We start from the raw sequence: 19,434 nt of genomic DNA, 5'->3' as shown, positions 1-19,434 counted from the left end.
ATCCAGTATAACCAATAAGAGTTCAATGCTGGCCTGCTCTAAACTTTTCGATGTTGTGTTTAATAACCAATAATCTCTAGTTGATTTGACCTTGTCCAAAACTGAGTTCATTTTTGCTTTACCAAAATTGATTTTTTTAAAGAATTTGTTTATTGTAAACAAATAATACATAGCTAAATTATTCTCAGTATGTATGTTTTTAAAATCAGTATTATTTTAATTGATAGAAGAATTAAATATGTTTAATTGGGTCAAGGTCTTGAAATTTCCTAAGTGAATTGTATAGGTTATTGTTTTTGTTTTGTAAATAACAAAATCATTCTAGAAAGTTATTTTCCATTCGGTAATTTTTTAAAATAGAAAATACCAATTGTGACCTGAGATGTAGTAGAGAACTACATATATATTGTATCTGAGAGGATTATATAATTCATGCTTTAACATCTAGCACTTTCAAGTTGTATTATGTTGTGTCCAGTTGGAATGAATTTTGTTTCTTCAAATGATTGAATCCAAAAGATTATTTTCTCTGGAAGTACAAATGTGCTCTGATACAATTCTTGGATAGAGACATTCACTGGAATTTATAGTGAATTCAACCTGGAATTATATTTCTGTGATTCAACAGAAGACTGTTGGCACATCAACACACAGGAGCTATAACAGACAACTCATTGCCTTCAGTTTTTTTAATTTATTTTGGACTTTTACAGAATTTTATTCAACGACTTTAAATTACTAGGACATATGTTTAATTCTTTGATTATTTTGGGATTTAATTCACAATGCCATAAGTTCTTTTTTCTCATTTTCACTTTGTATTCTAGGAAAATAAATTATTTGTGACATTTTATAAAGCTTGTTGTTTTTTCAGTCTTTTCTGTTACTTATTTTAATAGCACAGACTTGTAACAGAAAATCAGGTGCTCATCCTTGGGATATGATTTTCTCCAAAATATTTCAGAAAACTTGTTTGGGAAATATAAATTCCCCTCTAAATCCCAGGTATTATTTCACATTTTAGAAATCTTTAGTGAAAACCAACAAGCTTTTTACAATATCTTCTAAAGTTGAAAACTTTGTTTTAATTCCTACCCAGGAGTGGTTAGAAATTTTGAAAATGGCAGCTTAAGAGATGTACTAACATATTGTAATTATGGGCTAGGTAAACATCTATTAGGATTCAGTATTTAAGTACGAATTCCATTCTCTTTTATTACATAAAATGAATTTCTGAATTTTCCATTTGAGTAATTCATTGTTTTCAATCAACAATACATTAATGTGTTCGCTATTTGTTTCAGCATGGAGGATATGTAAAGGTTGATAGAATATCAGTATCTAACTGGCTTTTCTAAAATGGATACATTATAGGCTAGAGAATATACATTTATGTGAGATTTGGCACTATGAAATGTTCCAAAGATAGATATCACACATTTGAGTTTGTTACATCAGTTTTTGAATAAACCTTAGCAAAACATTTTTATTGTAAATATACATCTTCCATCAATCTTAATCTTGCTGTTGAACCACTATAAGAAAAATACTAGTTGATGTATCCTCCAAAATATTATGATACAAACATTTTAATCCAAAATTACTTCATACTGATATAATCATATGGATGCATAATGATAGCATATACAATGAACAACATCGGGACTCTGAACAGTCAGTAAGTGTATGCATTTTAGATTTTATTAATAGCCTTGAATGTCTTGATATACCATTTTGATCCAGTCCAGAATATTTTGAATCAGTTCACAAATTCTGAAGTTTTGTATCGATTCAGTCATCTGCAATGATCATTTTAGTAATTCCAATGAAAATTTAAAAAATAATTCCTCTCAAATTTAACCTGAATTCAACAACATAACTGTAACAATTGATAATAAAATGGATTCTGAGAATGATCTAAAAGAGAATGAATTATTTGTTAAATATTAATTTTTACTTAACCTACGATGTAATACAATCTGACAGAAACACTTAATTTTTGTGCAAAAAAGACAGGCATTGAAGTCCCGTGCTAGTAAGCAACTTACGGTCAAGGACAAAATGTTTCCGATTTTGTATATTTAACCTTGGGTGCTGTTACCAGATAGATCACTAAAAGAAACTGCTTAACTTGAAGAAATATAATTAAAATCAAGTAAGAATGATTTTGACTCTCTTATGTGCTGATTGCCATGGAAATAGTAGTTGAAATGGAAAGAACTGTTACTTTTTTATCTAAGTAGTATTTTCAACTTCTCACCTAGATGTAAATTTTCTTCTGCTAGTTGTTTATTGTTTGCTTTTATCTTACAACATTTATTTAATTCCAGTTCTTGAAAATGTTGTAGTATCTTTGGCCTTCTAATTCCAAGACTGACTTTTAGTTTGTTTCATTTTCATCATTACTGTCTAGACTGATATCTTTCTCAAACAAAAATTAAATGGTCTACCATGCAATTACTTATATAGAAACAATAAGAGAGTCAAAAGCATCCTTGTAACTTAAAAAAATGCATCTTCATTTTGAATAATGATACATGTACCTCAAAATAGATTAATAATGAAAAATGTTTTCTTTCAGGCCATGATGTGTCAGTGTTAGTCATCTGCCAATGCATTCCCTAAATCATATTAATTTCTGTCTGAATTGGAGATCAAGGCATGACTTTTTATTTTATTTTTTAAATGGGGACTTATCAAATTCCATATATACTCACTTGAAAAAGGACTAAATATACAAGATGATGGTGACATGGAAACAGTCTGCTAAATTTTTATTTTAATTTGTTATATATGTAATTATAAGTTAAAGCAAATATGTAATATAATTGCAGCAAATAGGTTTGGTACCATCACACTTTAATTATGATATGTCTTTTATCTTAGTTGTCCGATCAAGTACGACCTAGCGATTTCATTACACAACTTGTGCTATAAATAAAATAATGTCAATAATTCCAGTTACTTAAATAAAATTTTATTTTGTTTGGTTTTCATTTTTCAAATTAATTTAAATCAGAATACATTATTAGTCATGAGTGTTATGGTAAAATTATGTCTATTTTGGTTTTTGAGTTCAGATTTTGGCAGTGTGCTATCAAGTATAGCTACTGTTACTAAAATAATAAAATATTTTAATAACTTATAAAAAATACTGAATAGAATTTGACATCATAGTGCATAGGTTCCCAAATGATGCTAATCTGCCATTAAACAATATAGCAGCAGAGAGACTGAGCCCACCAATTATTCGTTCCAACAGAACCCTTCTATCGAGAACACTTTTGATAGAGGATCTTATTTCACAAAATAAACGCTCTATTCAGAAAACTATGATAAATAACTCTTCTCTGCTGACTAGAAGATTTATTTCATGAAAAATAACTAACTATAAAAATACTTCTTGACGATAGGGGTGGTCGATGAAACACTTGGGGGCTCAGTCTCTCTGCTGCTAGCGATGTAAATATTCTAGGATTTCTGTTGTGAATTAAAAATTTAAGTTAACAATAATGGCCAACATTGGAGAAGCACGTTCTGCTAGACTGGCTCGAGAGCGACTAGAAGCAATAAAAAAATTTCTTCCTGTCAGAGATAGTGTAAGACAAAAATTACAAGCACGGCAGCAAGAAAAAGTTGAATTTGAAACAGGTGCAGAAGAATTATTTAAACCTGTAACAACAGCTACTGAAACAGTTAAAACCGCTATCATAGGAAAACCCGATCCTGCTGATCCTGAACAATCACAGAAAAGTTTGCTTCAGGCGATAGAAGAACTTAAACGGGATCAACCTAAACCGATTAAAGGATTTAATTATAAAACAGACTTTATTGAAGGTTTTGTGGATGAAATCAAAAAATATCCAGTCAGAAATAGAGATGAAATAATTACTTTTGGCATTGACGCTGCAAGGGCTTATCACTCTCGAGAAAAGTTTATAAAAGATCCTAATCAAAAGGTATCTAAACAACAATTTCTTGATGGAATTTATAAAATAAAAAGGGATGTCGAACGGTTAGATACCAGTGATGTATTTTATCAAGAGTATATGGCAGGATCAGATCGATTTGATATCCAAATGCGACAGACAAAACGACATAAAAAGCAAACTCCAAAACAAATAGCTAAACCGCAAGTCGTCACAGATCCAACAGAAAAAGAATCAAAAGAATTATATCAACTTCCTCCTCCGTTGCAGCAGACCCAACAACGAGAAACTCCTCGAGGTTTGTTTACGAAATTAGGTATTGATAAAATGGAAAATACTGGGTCTCTTCCCGCTTTTACTTTTAATAATTTTGATAACAGAGAAAAATTTTTAAATAAAAGGAAGAAAACAAAAAATAGACACCTTCGATGAATGGGCAGAAAAAAAATATTTTGGTGAAAAAAATTTACCCATTGATCCAAGCGATCCTGGTTATGCAAAATTTAAGGAGAGACTGGAAGAGTTAGCAAAGATACAACAACGACAACAATCACCCCCCAAGGAGGAAATCATTCCAGAGGAATTTTTCGATGAACCTAAAACTGGATCGGGTTTTATTGCCTGTCTTAACAATATCATCAATGATGTATCACGGCTAGAAGTTCTCATCGGAGGAAAACGTGCTGGAAATAACTCACCAGAAATAATTAATGAAGCCGCAGATATTTGTCAGCGATTATTTCAACGTGGTATCATGGATACTCATATCTACCGTGAACTTATTAATGAACTCGCAGACAGTTACTACAGTGACTGAATGTTATAGTAATTTTAGTTAGAGAAACAACAATTAAATAAAATGATTATACACAATGCTCAACCCATTCCAGTCAGAGTAGTAAATTCACGATTACCGGTCTATCGAGCAACCTACGGAGATGGTCTCAGTGATATTGCTACTGGTTTGTTTAGAAGAATAGCCCCCAAGGCGTTACCGATTGCAAAACAATTGGCGATGAAGGCTATTGATGTTGTTAAGGATAAAGCTATTGGAACTGTTGGTAATCTTGCCGGAAGAGCATTTACGTCAGTCAAGGATAGACTGTCACGGTTAGCACGTAGACCAAAAGCGGTTAAACCACCACCAGTAAAATTACCGAGCACCGAAACTATGCCCGCGGATGTCAGTAAAGTAATAAATCAGGCCGCAAATCAAAAACTCGCATCTCTTGTAACCCGACAACCCGAACAAATAAATACGAGTCTGATATCAGGAAGTGGTCTTCGTTTTAGACGTCGATAATTTATGTAAAATGTTCAAACGAGTATCAGATCCAGCGTTCGATATGGATGCACCAATACTCAAAGATGAGTCTGTGCGTGATTATCAGTACTATTCTTATGAAGCAAGATCACCCAATCAACACAGACGAATTGAATTACAAGTGCAGGATACAAGTAGATATTTCTTACCCGCTGAAGCATTCATTGAAGTCACGGGTGAAATTGTAACAGATGTTGTCATTAATACACCATATGGAGAAAACGTCCGAGTTGGTCTTGTTAATAATGGCATTATGGCGCTATTCAGAAGTGCTTCATACAACATCGATGGAAAGGAAATTGAGATAATTCAGGATAACGTTGACGTTGCTACAACAATTATCGGATTAGCACGATACTCAGATGATTACACTAGATCAGCTGGTCCGACTATGATGTTCGCTAAGGATAATTCTGATCATCCTGAACACAGATCTGCTATTCCGGTACAAACAGCACGAAACACTGCTCTTGACCCACAACCAGCTGGATTTACGGATAGACCAGGTGATGCGTTTCCAATATTAAGGCCTAGTCCAGAGTATAATTTAGGTTTTGCTGTACGTAAATCAATGTTATCGGGTAATCGTAGAAGATTTTCATGTGCAATTCCGCTGTCTCACATCTTTGGATTTTGCAGAGGTGTCAGAAAGGTTATTTTTGGAGCCAAGCATACAGTTGTACTTGTTAGAAAAGGTGATGATAACGACGCTATCTGGCGAGAAGGTGCTGATCCTACTGTTAATGTTGGTAAAGTAATATTATTCAAGCTTGCGTTGTGGATGCCAGTAATGTCCCCATCGTTAGCTGAAGAGCAATGGTTACTCTCTTTCATGGACACAGGCGGTAGATCATTGATATCATGGTTAACAACATCTACAGATTCCATTCAGGGCGCCGGTGCCGGGCAATTCACGTGGCACATAGCATCACAGCAAGGAGTGTCAGCACCACGACATATTTTCGTAGCACTCCAGGCTAACACAAGAGTAAATAATCAAATACGTTCGCATATGATATTTGGCAAACTTAATGTCTCTGAAGTTTCGCTGCGAATAAACGGACATCAAGAACCATCCGAGGATATAGTGATAGATTTTGAAAACAATCAAGTCGCACGTGCGTATCATCGTCTGATGACATTTATGGGACGTGATCAAAATATTGATACTGGTTTGCAGATATCACAGTTGGATTTCAAAACGTTGTATCCGATTTATTACTTTTCACTGGAACATCTTGATTTAGCCAAACAATCAGTCGTTGATATACACTTCAAGGCCAACGTGGGCGAGTTTCCCGCTGCAGTTGCTGGTCCACCTCCAATTCCTGGTGGTTTTAGAGCTGTCGCGGTCATACTCTCCGATAAAGCAATGCTACTTGAAGGTGTTGGTGGACGAATGAGAGTCATCGATGCCCCGGTGGAAAATATGTAACATTGCTGAAAGTAACACAATTAGATCAATCTCATATTAAATAAAATGTCATATCATCACGCTAACATCGCTCTGACCCCTGGTCAGATCAACAAACTAAAATCAAAGCAAGCATCAGTGACAGGAACATCAATAACACTTAAACACGGACAACTTAGTGGTGGTCAAAATAAGTTATCGGTTACTCAAACACAACTTAATCAAATCAACAAAGCCAGAGCATCAGGAAAAGGAATCAAACTTGATTTTACTGCCACAGCTGTCCGTGACATGGTTAAATCCGGTGGAATACTTCCATTTATTCCAATAATTGCCACAGCACTAGCACCAGCAGCAGCCGCAGCAGCAAAAGCAGCAGCGTTAGGAGCAGTTGGAACTGCAGCAGGAATGGCACTTAAGAAAGCAGTCGGAAAAGGATATAAAAAAACAGGCCGAGGTCTCAGACTCCCAGGAACTCCGGTGTCATGGTACCCAAAAAGGTTCTAAGTGTTTTTACACCGATGTCAAATTTTGATTTGCTTGATGCTGTTAAACAATTGCGCATAAAGAACTTCAGAGGCGTCTTTATGCGAGATCAATTACCAGCACGACTGAATAATCCAGAAACAGGAATTATTAATCTCGACAGCAAAAACGGTCCAGGAACTCACTGGGTTGCTTACGCGATCGATCCACGTGGAATTATCTATTTCGATTCGTACGGGCTAGCACCGCCAGTTGAATTCCTCAGATACACAAAAAACATCCCCGCGTCAACGGCTAAAATTCGGTACTCAACGCTGCCAACACAAACACTAACTGATCCTCCGATATGCGGTCGTGAAGTATTAAATGTTCTTGATGCAATCTCGAAATCAGCAAATTCTCCTCACAAAGTCATGCATGAATACACCACAGATGTGATTTCCAAATTTAAACAACCCCATAACTAATAATGGTTGATATTTACGGAAGATCAATCAGAACCAAGGAAGAAAAAAAAGATATCGATTTATCAAAGTATGCGACCAAAGATGAAATTGATAATCTTTTAACGTTAACCGGAGTAGACCTAGATGAGGTTGTAATTTTTCAAGATCGACATGGCAAGCTAAGAACTAGCAACATTAAGTTCAATGATATAATTCTCAGAGTTCTTGGAGCTGTCACGGATAACATTGTTGTATTCATTGACAGCGGCAGAATCAGAGATTCGTTGATATCAATTGCGATGCTGTGAGATGATGCACGGAAAGCCGCAGGGGAACATGTAGCAAAGACCGGTGATACAATGACAGATGAACTCAGCATGAACGGTAACAAAATAATCGTTTTAAGAGATCCGGAAGGTCCCGAAGATGCCGCAAACAAACAATATGTAGACACCATTGACGGTAAACTAGCCACGTTGCGGGCAGAGTATGATGTTCACGTGAGCGCGTTTACAAGACTTCGAAGAAACTTCGTAAAAGCTGATGAGTCCATTGATAAGTTCTTTGGGGCTCCTCCAGTCATCGATATAAAACTTTCTGAAATCAAGACCAACATTGACACGATCAAACAAACACATCAAAACATCGTAGTGGGAATTCATGAGATCGTTGCCAAAACCAGTTTGATTAAAGTCCCCAATGGAGTTACCCCAGGGCATATCACCAGCATAACATATACGGTATCATCGGGATTCGCAACATGGTCCCAACAAAATAATACTATCAAATATACAGCAACAGCCACTGGCATGTACAGGTTGTCTGTGTTTTCCGCCGCTAAGTTTGAAATCTTCACAACATATCCCTGGAGACATTCCACTGACAAATATTCGGGGGTTGTGACTATCATATTAAACAGCGGAACCGAAGAAATATTTATACTGGAAGCCGCAGACAAGAAATTAACCGCAACATCCTACTGGTGGTGTTTGGAATTTGTAGCTGAAACACCTCAATTGGTTACCGCGTAAAATAATAAAATGCCATAGATAACCCTCGAAGAATCTTCAACGATAGATGCTCAACGGCACAGATACAATCAAATACGTGAATACCAATCAGAGTTAAAAAATATCATCAACGAGTGCACGGTAAAAACAAAGAAATATCGACGACGAGTAACCGTGTTAGATGTGTTAGTGTATTCTGTTTCTGCCATGGTAGCATCAACCGGAGTAGTATTATCAGCGTTGACTCCAGTTACCGCGGCGATTGCCACCACCATTGCGGTGTCAGCGACAACTACGGCTGCCGGAGTCGCTAGCATCATTGCAAAAAAAATATCATCTTGCGCCAGCGACAAACTCCGCGAGTACACAACTAAGTTAGAACTTACTCAGAAATGTTATTCAAAACTTTCTAACACGTTATCGGAATCCGTCGCTGACAGCAATATTTCCACGGCCGAGTTCACCGAGCTCACCAAGATATATGAGGATTTAAAAACATCACTGATAAATAATGACAGAACCACTTCAGCATCGAGCTTTGCTCGACATAGCCGCAAATACAGCTCCGGTAAAAACATCAATGATAACAATATCTTCGACGCAACCAGAGTTTAATATTAATTTTCCAACTGCAATTCCAGTAAAAGAAATCGCGTTGGCACAATTACGAGTATATCACAGTTGGCCCAACATCAAGTCGACATCATTTCACGGACAGTTGCCAAATAATTCATTTGTATTTTCATATCAGAATAACCTCGACGGTACCCCCGACTGGAATGTCATTCATTTACCAACAGGGTCTTATCAGATAGAAGAAATCAACAAAGAAATACAGCGTCAAATAAAGCGTATCACCACCAAAGAAGCAAAAATAACAATAATCGCACATGAGCCAACGTTGTCCACGGTCATCGAAATCTCAACACTGGGTTACGCTTTAGACATTTATAACAGTTCAATCAGAACAGTATTAGGATGGCCTGAATCAAAACCACCGATACCACCAGAACCAGCGAAGTCTGATTATATCACTGACGCGCAGTCATATCACGGAATGACACCGCCATACAAACAACATCTTGATGAGATACGCAGGGATAATTTACAAGGTAAGATTTTTCCTGTCATAGGCGGTGTCGATATTATGTTTAATTTTACTCGTGAAATGGAATCAGGGGCGGTGCATATTGGACCTAATATTTATCTAAACGACATTATTGAATGCTTGAAAGTTATTAATGTGGTGCATGGAGCACAACGAGGGTATCTACGGCAACACTTCCAAAAACATGTATCCTCGGTGACAGGTTCACTCAGCGAAATTATTAAACAAATTGAGATATTAAATCAACTTGCCTCAGATATGGAATATATTAACCAGCAAGTGGTTCAGGCAGTAATTAACAGTAGATTCCCCGATAAACAAAAATTTCTAAATAAGTACTCGCTGAGCGAAGCTGAACTACCGAATTATAAATTACCAGGATATGTTTCCCCGGTCATCTTACGAAAATACGTCACTGATATCGTCGATGAATACTTCGATGACATACTTGCACAATGGAAAAAAACACTACCAGAACCCGTTATCCTCAGACACGATAATTCTGCAACCGGTGATGACAGACATATTTCTCTGGGAATCGTAAATATCACTGATGTTGTCGCGGTCAATCTTGTATGTGACGCAATTGATGGCAGTTACAACATAGACACAACAATATCAAATCAAGCCCAGCAAGGGTTTATACTATACTCATTTACTCCTAAAGAACCACCTGGGTTTTTGATTGTACAAGAGCCAATCAATCCAGTATTTCTGCGGTGTCATAACCCGACGCTGACAAGGATGAATTTTAAAGTCACTGACCAACAGGGTAGACTTTTGGACCTGAGAAATGAAACTATTAGTATTAATTTGCTGGTAAAGTCCTATGGACTTTCATCGTGAAACGATTTTCAAATCGTAGACTTTCAATTAATAATATCATATCATAATAATGTCCCAAAAATCTTCGAATTACCAGAAGTATGATGATGATGATGAAGATGTCTCTGACAGTGATTTTATTGTTAGTGACAGTGAAACACAAAGTGTTTCCACTGACAGTGATTTTATTGTCAGTGATGAAGATGAAGATGTCTCTGACAGTGATTTTATTGACAGTGACAGTGAGGACGATGATAGCACTGTTGGTAACATCATCATCAATGACAGCACTGTCACAATAAATTATATTAAATGAACGCGAATAACATAACAAATGTATCAGCACGTAAGATGTTTCATCCACGACAAAAGCGCGCTTGAAGAATTCATCCGAAAATTATTTACCGGAAACCATTTACCAGGTTATGTTAAAATAATCATCGATAAGTATGGCAATGATGATTTTTTACTGACAGATTTTCAGCTGAAGCAATTCTGCGAAAACAATATCACGATGATTAATTGTGATGCAGACCAAATCCTCAATTATGTTCACTCGTGCATTTCACGGGATCATCTTAATAAGATACTGCAGTAAAAATCCTTTAGGATTTTCCCAGAAATTCTTTGAAAATATTTTACTTTATATATATTTTTTTGACCACTGACAATTTTCCTGATTTCATAGGGGTATTTTGCTATGAAAATCAACAAAATTGTCCAAGTTGCTGATTTCATAGGGGTATTTTGCTATGAAAATTAACAAAACAGTCCAAAGTGCTCATTCTGATAGGGTAATTGCTAGTAAAAACCAACAAAACAGTCCAAAGTGCTCATTCTGATAGGGTAATTGCTAGTAAAAACCAGTGAAATCGTGCAGTTTATATAAATTTCATATAATAATTATTTCACTGCGGGATTTTATTTTTTCTTATAGTATTTTTCTGCAACAGACCAAAGTCACGGACTTGATAGGGTAATTGCTAGTAAAAACCAGAGAAACAGTCCAAAGTCGTAGATTTTATAGGGTATTTGCTAGTAAAAATCAACAAAACAGACCAAAGTCATGGATTTGATAGGGTATTTGCTAGTAAAAACCAGAGAAATAGTCCAAAGTCGTAGATTTTATAGGGTATTTGCTAGTAAAAATTAACAAAACAGACCAAAGTCACAGATTCATAGGGGTATTTGCTAGTAAAAATCAATGAAAATCGTGCAGTTTGTATAAATTTCATATAATAATTACTTCACTGCAGGATTTTATTTTTTATTATAGTATTTTTCTGAAACTGTCCAAAGTCACAGATTCATAGGGGTATTTGCTAGTAAAAATTAACAAAACAGACCAAAGTCACAGATTCATAGGGGTATTTGCTAGTAAAAATTAACAAAACAGACCAAAGTCACAGATTCATAAGGGTATTTTGCTATGAAAATTAACAAAACAGACCAGAGTCACGGATTTGATAGGGTATTTGCTAGTAAAAATCAGAGAAATTGTCCACGTTGCTAATCCTGATAGGGAATCAGCTAGTAAAAACCAACGAAATCGGACAATTGCATAATTTACACAGTAAAAAAAAAGTAATATTTTTTTTTTTACTTCCTTGACAAAGTCAAGGATTTCACTTCCAAGTAAAATGCAATCAAGGTGAGGTATTTACTTCCTCGTGAATGACTTCGTCATTCGTGACAAAGTCATCCTTGATTTCATCATTGACAGCGTCCTTGATTTTATCAAGGGACATACAATGCTTTAATTTCCTGACCCGATTATTAATTATCTTCTTTGTTTCATACTCGGCTGCCAGTGCCAGCCTGATCTTTTCGATTGCACGAGACAGTGGAACAAATTCATTTATTTGTGTCTCCGCTACGCTGGCCAGTGATTTATACAAATTATTTTGGATCATCTTTATGAATCGTTATTGAGCAGGAAGAATATAACGCCCTGTGCATTTAGATTCATATAAAGATTCAAAATCAGACAGAATTGTTTCAGGATTTAGTAATATATTAAATCCTTGTTTTTCTAATTTTTTAATAGCATCAATCACATTATTGATATTTTCTCGATTCATATTTATATATATTTTTATATATTTAAAATTTAAAAAAATAAACAGTAGCCATTGATTGGCTTATGGGTCTCCACGAGGTCCTTTCAGACTTGAGATTTTTTTACTTTGTGTTTTAGGTAATTTTTTTTATTTTTCAGATTTTTTTTTATCTCAGTCTTACAGAGCTTTTCTATAGCTTCTCGGCATCCTCGTGATCAATTCTTTTAGCCGTATTTTGACCGTAGAGCTTACTGTTTATTTTTACAGCGATTGTATTTACAATCGCTAGGACGGTACAAACATATAACTTAATTCTAACTTATCCTAGGACGGTACAAACATCGATGCGGGGTTATATTCTACGTCCAACAAGTTGCACACCCATCCCCGAAAATCAATCCCGTTTTGGGGTAAAAGGTCACCCCTGAACGGGGCGATAATGCAGAAAGTTGTGCAACTTCGTTGGGTTTCGAAACCCCAATATAGTATTAGGATGATATCGTATATAAACCGACTGATACCCAGAAGTTCAGAAATAGCTCAGCGTGATTTGTTTAAAACGTATTTTCTTAAATATGATCGTGTGAAAAATACAGATGAACCATAAACCCAAACAAGTGTAATAAAATAGTGATATTGTCTGTGAAAAAAAAGATAAATACGCGTTTATTCCTGACAGCGTCAAGGATAAAATCATTCTTGCGCTGTCACCTTGATAGCGTCAAGGGAAGTTATTTACTTCCTTGTGCAGAAAATCGTCTGCTGTTACCTGTCAAGGTGACAACGGGGAAATAATTGTATCATTGACTTTCACACAGTCGCTGTAGAGTTATCTACATAAGAAAATATAATCCAGCTATCAAACTTACGTGAAAAAGTTGATTTGATAATATTTTCTGCAACACGTTGAACCGAACGGGGGTTAATACCAAAATACTTCGCAGCTAAGCCCATTGAGCGAAATATATTTTCTTTATTAGTATTTTTGTTGAGAGATCTTACAGCTCTGGGAATTTTTGCAAATTTACCAGTGCCACCTCGTGCAGAATTCTCGCCCTGCGTGATGGCTTGTAAATTTTGAAGAGAGTTATTAAGTTTATTATTATCTTTGTGATCAACTACAAGACCATCTTTGATCTCTCCATGGAAACACTTGAACACAAACCTGTGATTAAGATAGTTTTTACCCCCAGAAACCTTAAATTTAAGATAACCAGAATTACTAACAGCACCAACTGGTTTTTTCAATCTGCAATGTCTCACTATTCCCTCACGTGATGCTTCATAATTTTTAATGGTTGGATGTCGAACAAATTCTTGTCTCATTTATATAATAATGTATTTGTCTAATTTATAATTTGTCTGAAAACTTAGTTATATAATCACTCTCGGATTTTAGCGCGTCTCCATTATTTTTTTTATTGTAATATCGCTTGAGTTCACGGTATCGTTTCCCCCCGCATCCCGCACATAATTGTGTTTTACCCCTGACACCAATGCCACATCGCAGGCATGGGATAGGTCCTGTGCTTCCTCGTTTGATGCTTTGTATATGTTCACCGCAGAATTCCTTCCTGCAGGACTTACCACAGACTGTTACGGATCCAACTTTTAACCACTTGCAGTTATTCATTTATATATATAATATTTCTTATTTAAATATTTGTCTTAAATATAATATGGAAGAGTTTTCAAGATTATCCGCAGTTGGCGCTGGGAGATTCGATCTTGACAGGTTAAACCCGGATCCACGACGACGGTATCTAGCTGATCTATTTAATATTATCAACAAGGGTAAAAGAGAATTGCGCATCTCATGTATGGTCGTCATGTAAAATTACCCGCAACGATGAGGTCATCATCGATACTACAATGACTGATGCCCGAGCAAAAACAATTACTGATTATCTGTTTGATGGATATGAAAGAGATGGACGTACTAAGAAATATGTTTTCAGAATAAAATTTATTGTGCAAACAAATTCCGATGAGTGGATTATCCGTGACAAACTTGACCCTGTTCTTGCCAACGGGAAAATTGTTAAGTAGAAATTCCAGACCAGGAATACTTGTTGGAATTGATATTCCTTATTATGCTCGAGCATATCCTGTAACTGCGCTCGTTTACGGAATATATCCTGTAAAAAAACCAAAAATTGATAAACTCGCCCCGATGCGAATGACTGCGTCATTTATGTCGACACTGAATTGTGTAGCTGAGTGAGTAATGGAACATTTTAAAAACGCAAAACGAGGAAACGGTTTAACCGATTTGCGACGTGAAAAAATAACATCATGGGCTGAATCGGTTAAGGATACTGGGGCATCAATAAATGATGTTGCTGTGCTATCAAGTAAATTAAGATGTTCAATAACAGTAAAAACACTAACTGGAGAAATATTATATAGTTCGAAGCATTATAAAATGTCAGGATCACCGATTGAAATTATTGATTATAACTCTCATGCCTGGACTGATGCAGTTACAATATTTCCACGAGATCGTGTTGTCAAATTTTATCACGGAAATATATTTGATGCTATTTACACACTGAGTAAAACCGACCCTGTGTCGGTGTGGTTATTTAGGAGTTCCGAAGATTCAGAGTATGATCAATTTGTGAGACCCAACGGGGAATTATACGGGACGGAATCGTTGCAACAACAAATGAAAAAACTCGCAGAGAAATATGCGAAAGAAAAAACTGATCAATTATTGGTTAATTGTTTTACAGTTCCAAGTGTTGCCGCTCATGCCGCCAGAGAAAGAAATTCGTGGAGACCAACCCAAAGTCAGTTTCTCTTGGATATGCAATTAAGTTGTGTCGAGTATGGGCATGGCGGGCTGTGGAATACCCGGTATAACCACCGGAATATGATTTCCGTGGATATGATTGCCTGCTACCCAGGAAGCTTTCTCGGAAACGGCGAGTGCAGCGAATACTTCAAGCGATTCGGACATCCCACAAACTCGATGACACGAGTCGCTATAAACGGCGTTTTACCCGATTTTGATTTGACAGGATTTGCTTGTGTGACTTTGTTTGAATTTGCTAAAGGGCTTCATCAGATTTGTTATGTTTGGTTTGGCAGACACTTCAGTGAAAAGCGCTGCATACCAATAGTGTTATTGTGATATATGCTTGACAGCCGAATCTGGTATCGTTGACTGTCAGTGAAGCAATCATATCATATCAACCGTTGACCTCAGTTTGGTTACCAACACCGGAGCGTATTACCCTCGATGAAGTTATCGGCGAGTCTGCACGAGAGTGTCCAAATACCCCGATGGATGTCATCGTCAGTGAGGGTCCTAAAATTCTCAAGATCAAACTCAGCAATAGTGAAAAAACAGCGAAAGATCTTGGACGAAGAATAATCAGTAAATTTACTCAGGGTGCAGCATTTGATCATAAAATGCATCACTCGCGGTTGATTATCGATGATGCTGAATTGAATTTTATAATTGCTGACGCTGTTGCGAGAAATATATTTTATAATCGGGAGGATGTGTTCTTGTCTGACGGGAAAAAGTTGGGCACAATTGTAAGTTATATCGACGGAGAATCACCTCAGTACACACATTTAAGATCTTCAATGCTGGGTTATGTTTCTATAAATTTGTTATCGATGGTAAATCGATTTCCTGACACCGCAATTAGAGTTGCCACGGATTCATTTTATATCGATAAAAAATATTCAGAATCACTGACCGATATAATGAAATTCTGCGGCGGAGATGAAGGGAGTTCGTGGAGAATAAAAGGCGAGACGTTACACGAGTATTTTACGACTTTTTGCGCATGTGAAAACCAGACGATTTGATAGTGGCAAATAGAAAGATAGTCAGAGACACACTTCAACAACAGCTATTTCGGTTGCAACAAAAAAAGTTCCCAATGTTGCCAGTGCCGTTATGTTATAGACCAGCTGATACGCGGTTACAGAATATAGATGTTGATATCCCTGGAAAAACAGAGAAACAGAATTTAGTACTGAATGATATTGTGCTAGTTGATATTAATGCTGTCAAAGACGCACTAGAAATGAATAAATCCCCGTGGACGCTAGGATATGCAATGACAATTCATTCATCTCAAGGACTGACTATCTCTGATGCAACTGTCTGGATCGTTGATGATCGAATCGAATGGTCAAACTTAGTCTACTTAGCTGTGTCCAGAGTCAGAAGAATATCTCAACTGTGAAGAATTGTCTTGGATGAATCAAACGCTGATAAAATTAATAATGAAAACAACAGCGATGATGATGTAATAAGAAAAAAATTAGCCGGTTACAAACAGAGTGACAAAAAAAATAATCGCGATTTTGATCTTGATCTTGAATTTATTAACACGTTGAAACAACAGCAGAATAATCACTGTGCGAGTTGTAATTGTATAATGCTATGGCAGTATTCGAATAAAAATTCAAGACAATTTACCGTAGATAGAAAAGATAACAGTCGCGGTCATACACGTGATAATATCATGTTGACCTGTCTTGAGTGTAATCGACGTAGAGGAGCCAGCGCTAGTTAAGTGATCGAAATCACTTCAGTGATTTGGGTGGTAATTGTGTGTCCTCGGGAATTACCTGAAGTTGTTCACGTGTGAATTCGCGTTGAGGAGCAGTTGAATCTAATCTATAGATTGCTGGTCTGCCAGTGGATCTTGTCACGGTGGATATCTTGTGTGTGGTAACACTCCAGATGGGATCAGTTGCTCTTCGTTTACCACCTTCAAGTTCAATATCTAACTGTGACATTACCCAGTATCGGCTGTGCTGAAGAATCACGTCGTACGGGTATATTTTTTTTCGTGATTGCGATGGCAGGTTTCATGTTGGTGGTTTGGGTAATTTCATTATTTAGCGCAGTTATCACACTTGGTAATCTTGCAACCCATTCGCGCGATCTCGCATCTTGAATGAATTCCTTTGCGTATTGATATCCAAATAACCGCTCAGCAAGTGTTCGATTGAATCGCTCAACAATTGCCTGATCACGATGAATTTCAGTGTGTCCTCGTCTGATGGTGACGTTATGTTGCTTCATCAACGATGATACTGCACCTTGAAATTCTTTACCAGGATCAACTTGTAATAAATTTGGCCATTGTAGAGGTCCTCGCCGATAAATTCTTTCAAACGCAGAAGCAACCTCAAATGCTGTTTTAGTTGTTAACGGTTCAGCATCTTTGTATCTACTTGCAACATCAACTATGGTTAACGCGTACGTGTATGTGCGTCTTCGGATAGTATCATGTGGCAGAAATAATATATCAGCTTGATGAACCTCATTTGGTACACTAACATTGAAATGCGCGAAGTGAATTTGTTTAGGATGCGGTAAATAAATTTGCCATATTGCCTGTCGGGATAACCAATTTTTAGCAGTAACTTTTGTAACTTTTGCTGCTTTAGCGAGTTTACTAATTGCTGCGTTACCTCTCCAGTATCTGCTTGGGGAATAATAAATCGACTCCATTATAATTAATTACCAGCGCCTAATACAAGCTTAGATTTCATTGCAGATTTTATTAACCAACTAGCTAACTTTTCTTTGAAAGATTTATCAGTGATGGCATTTAACGCATGAATTAATTTCACATCTGTTAGATGGCGCTGTTGTAAATCCTTGCTTCGGTAAGCTACATCATGCGCATGACACGCCTTATCAATAGCATTTATCGGATACTCACCTGGGTTTGGTTGATCCTGAGCATCAAGTCTGATATCAAGTCGGGTTCCTGGACCACAGTAATTATATCCTGGAAGATGTTTTTCTCCTGGGTATTTAGCCCACGATGTTCCTGGTAGCTTGGCTAACTTGGCTGCGATATCACCTCCCTTTTTTTTTTAAATAAATCTAAATTTTTTTATACCGCATCGTTCACACTTGCCTGTAAGCGCTTGTCGATCATTTTTTGTTGTAATTGTTGTCATATCCGCAGTTGGGGTATGTGCTCGGCATTTCACACAATATAAATTCATATTTATTTTATGATATATCTAATGGAGATCACTGACTTTTCTGCGTCAAAGCGACGAGAGCCAATCAAACATAACTCAGTGATACCAAATTCAATTCGAATGATTATTATAGGCCCATCTGGGTCGGGTAAGACGCAGTTGTTACTTAATTTAATAATGAAGTGGATGAAGTGGGATAAATTATATTTGTTAGCCCCATCAGTGGACAATCAGCGATGTTATCAGGTATTAAAAGATTTTAACGAAAGTGCAAAATCAATAAGTGAAGAAGATGTTATTGATTTTATAACTGATATCAATGAAGCACTGAGTATCGATGATATTGATGGGAGTATTAATAATTTAGTCGTGTACGATGATGTCATGCTGGACAAACAATCAAACCCTGCCAGGATATTTTCCCGCGGTAGGCACAAAAATGTGGATGTGATTTATGTAACTCAATGATACACACAAATTCCAAAAGTGATCAGAGATAATTGCAATATTCTTGCAGTGTTTAACGGAGTTGACGCACACACGTTACAAAATATTCATCGAACTTGGTGCGGTGGTGACATGGACATAAATAAATTCAGAAATTTCTTTAGTCGTGCTCAGGCAAAACCACACGGATTTGTAACAATAAATTTACATGATCCTCGGACATGGTATCGAGTTGGGTTGGATACAATTTTTAGTTAAAAGGGTTCTGTTGGAACAAATAATTGGTGGGCTCAGTCTCTCTGCTGCTAATATGCATCCTACTGACCCATATTTTGTGTAAACTTCACTTGTATTTGGCTATTACGGAAGTGAGCGATTTCCAGCCTACACTGGACAAGTTTGTTTTTAAGGC

General features: G+C 36.6%; 2 protein-coding genes across 6 annotated transcripts in view; one reads left to right on the top strand and one right to left on the bottom strand.

Annotated features, from left to right (window-relative positions):
• The window catches only part of LOC149782417 (adhesion molecule nephrin-like), a 506,160-nt gene that overhangs the window by 255,857 nt on the left and 230,869 nt on the right, over window positions 1–19,434 (bottom strand). The gene's annotated exons all lie outside the window — the stretch shown is intronic.
• The window catches only part of LOC149782419 (protein turtle homolog B-like), a 143,426-nt gene that overhangs the window by 49,350 nt on the left and 74,642 nt on the right, over window positions 1–19,434 (top strand). The window lies entirely within an intron of this gene.

Source organism: Sinohyriopsis cumingii, chromosome 15 (genome assembly GCF_028554795.1).
Source record: "Sinohyriopsis cumingii isolate HCF-2022 chromosome 15, ASM2855479v2, whole genome shotgun sequence".
In the NCBI taxonomy this organism is placed as follows: Eukaryota; Metazoa; Mollusca; class Bivalvia; order Unionida; family Unionidae; genus Sinohyriopsis; species Sinohyriopsis cumingii.
This window is presented reverse-complemented; position numbering and strand designations above follow the sequence as displayed.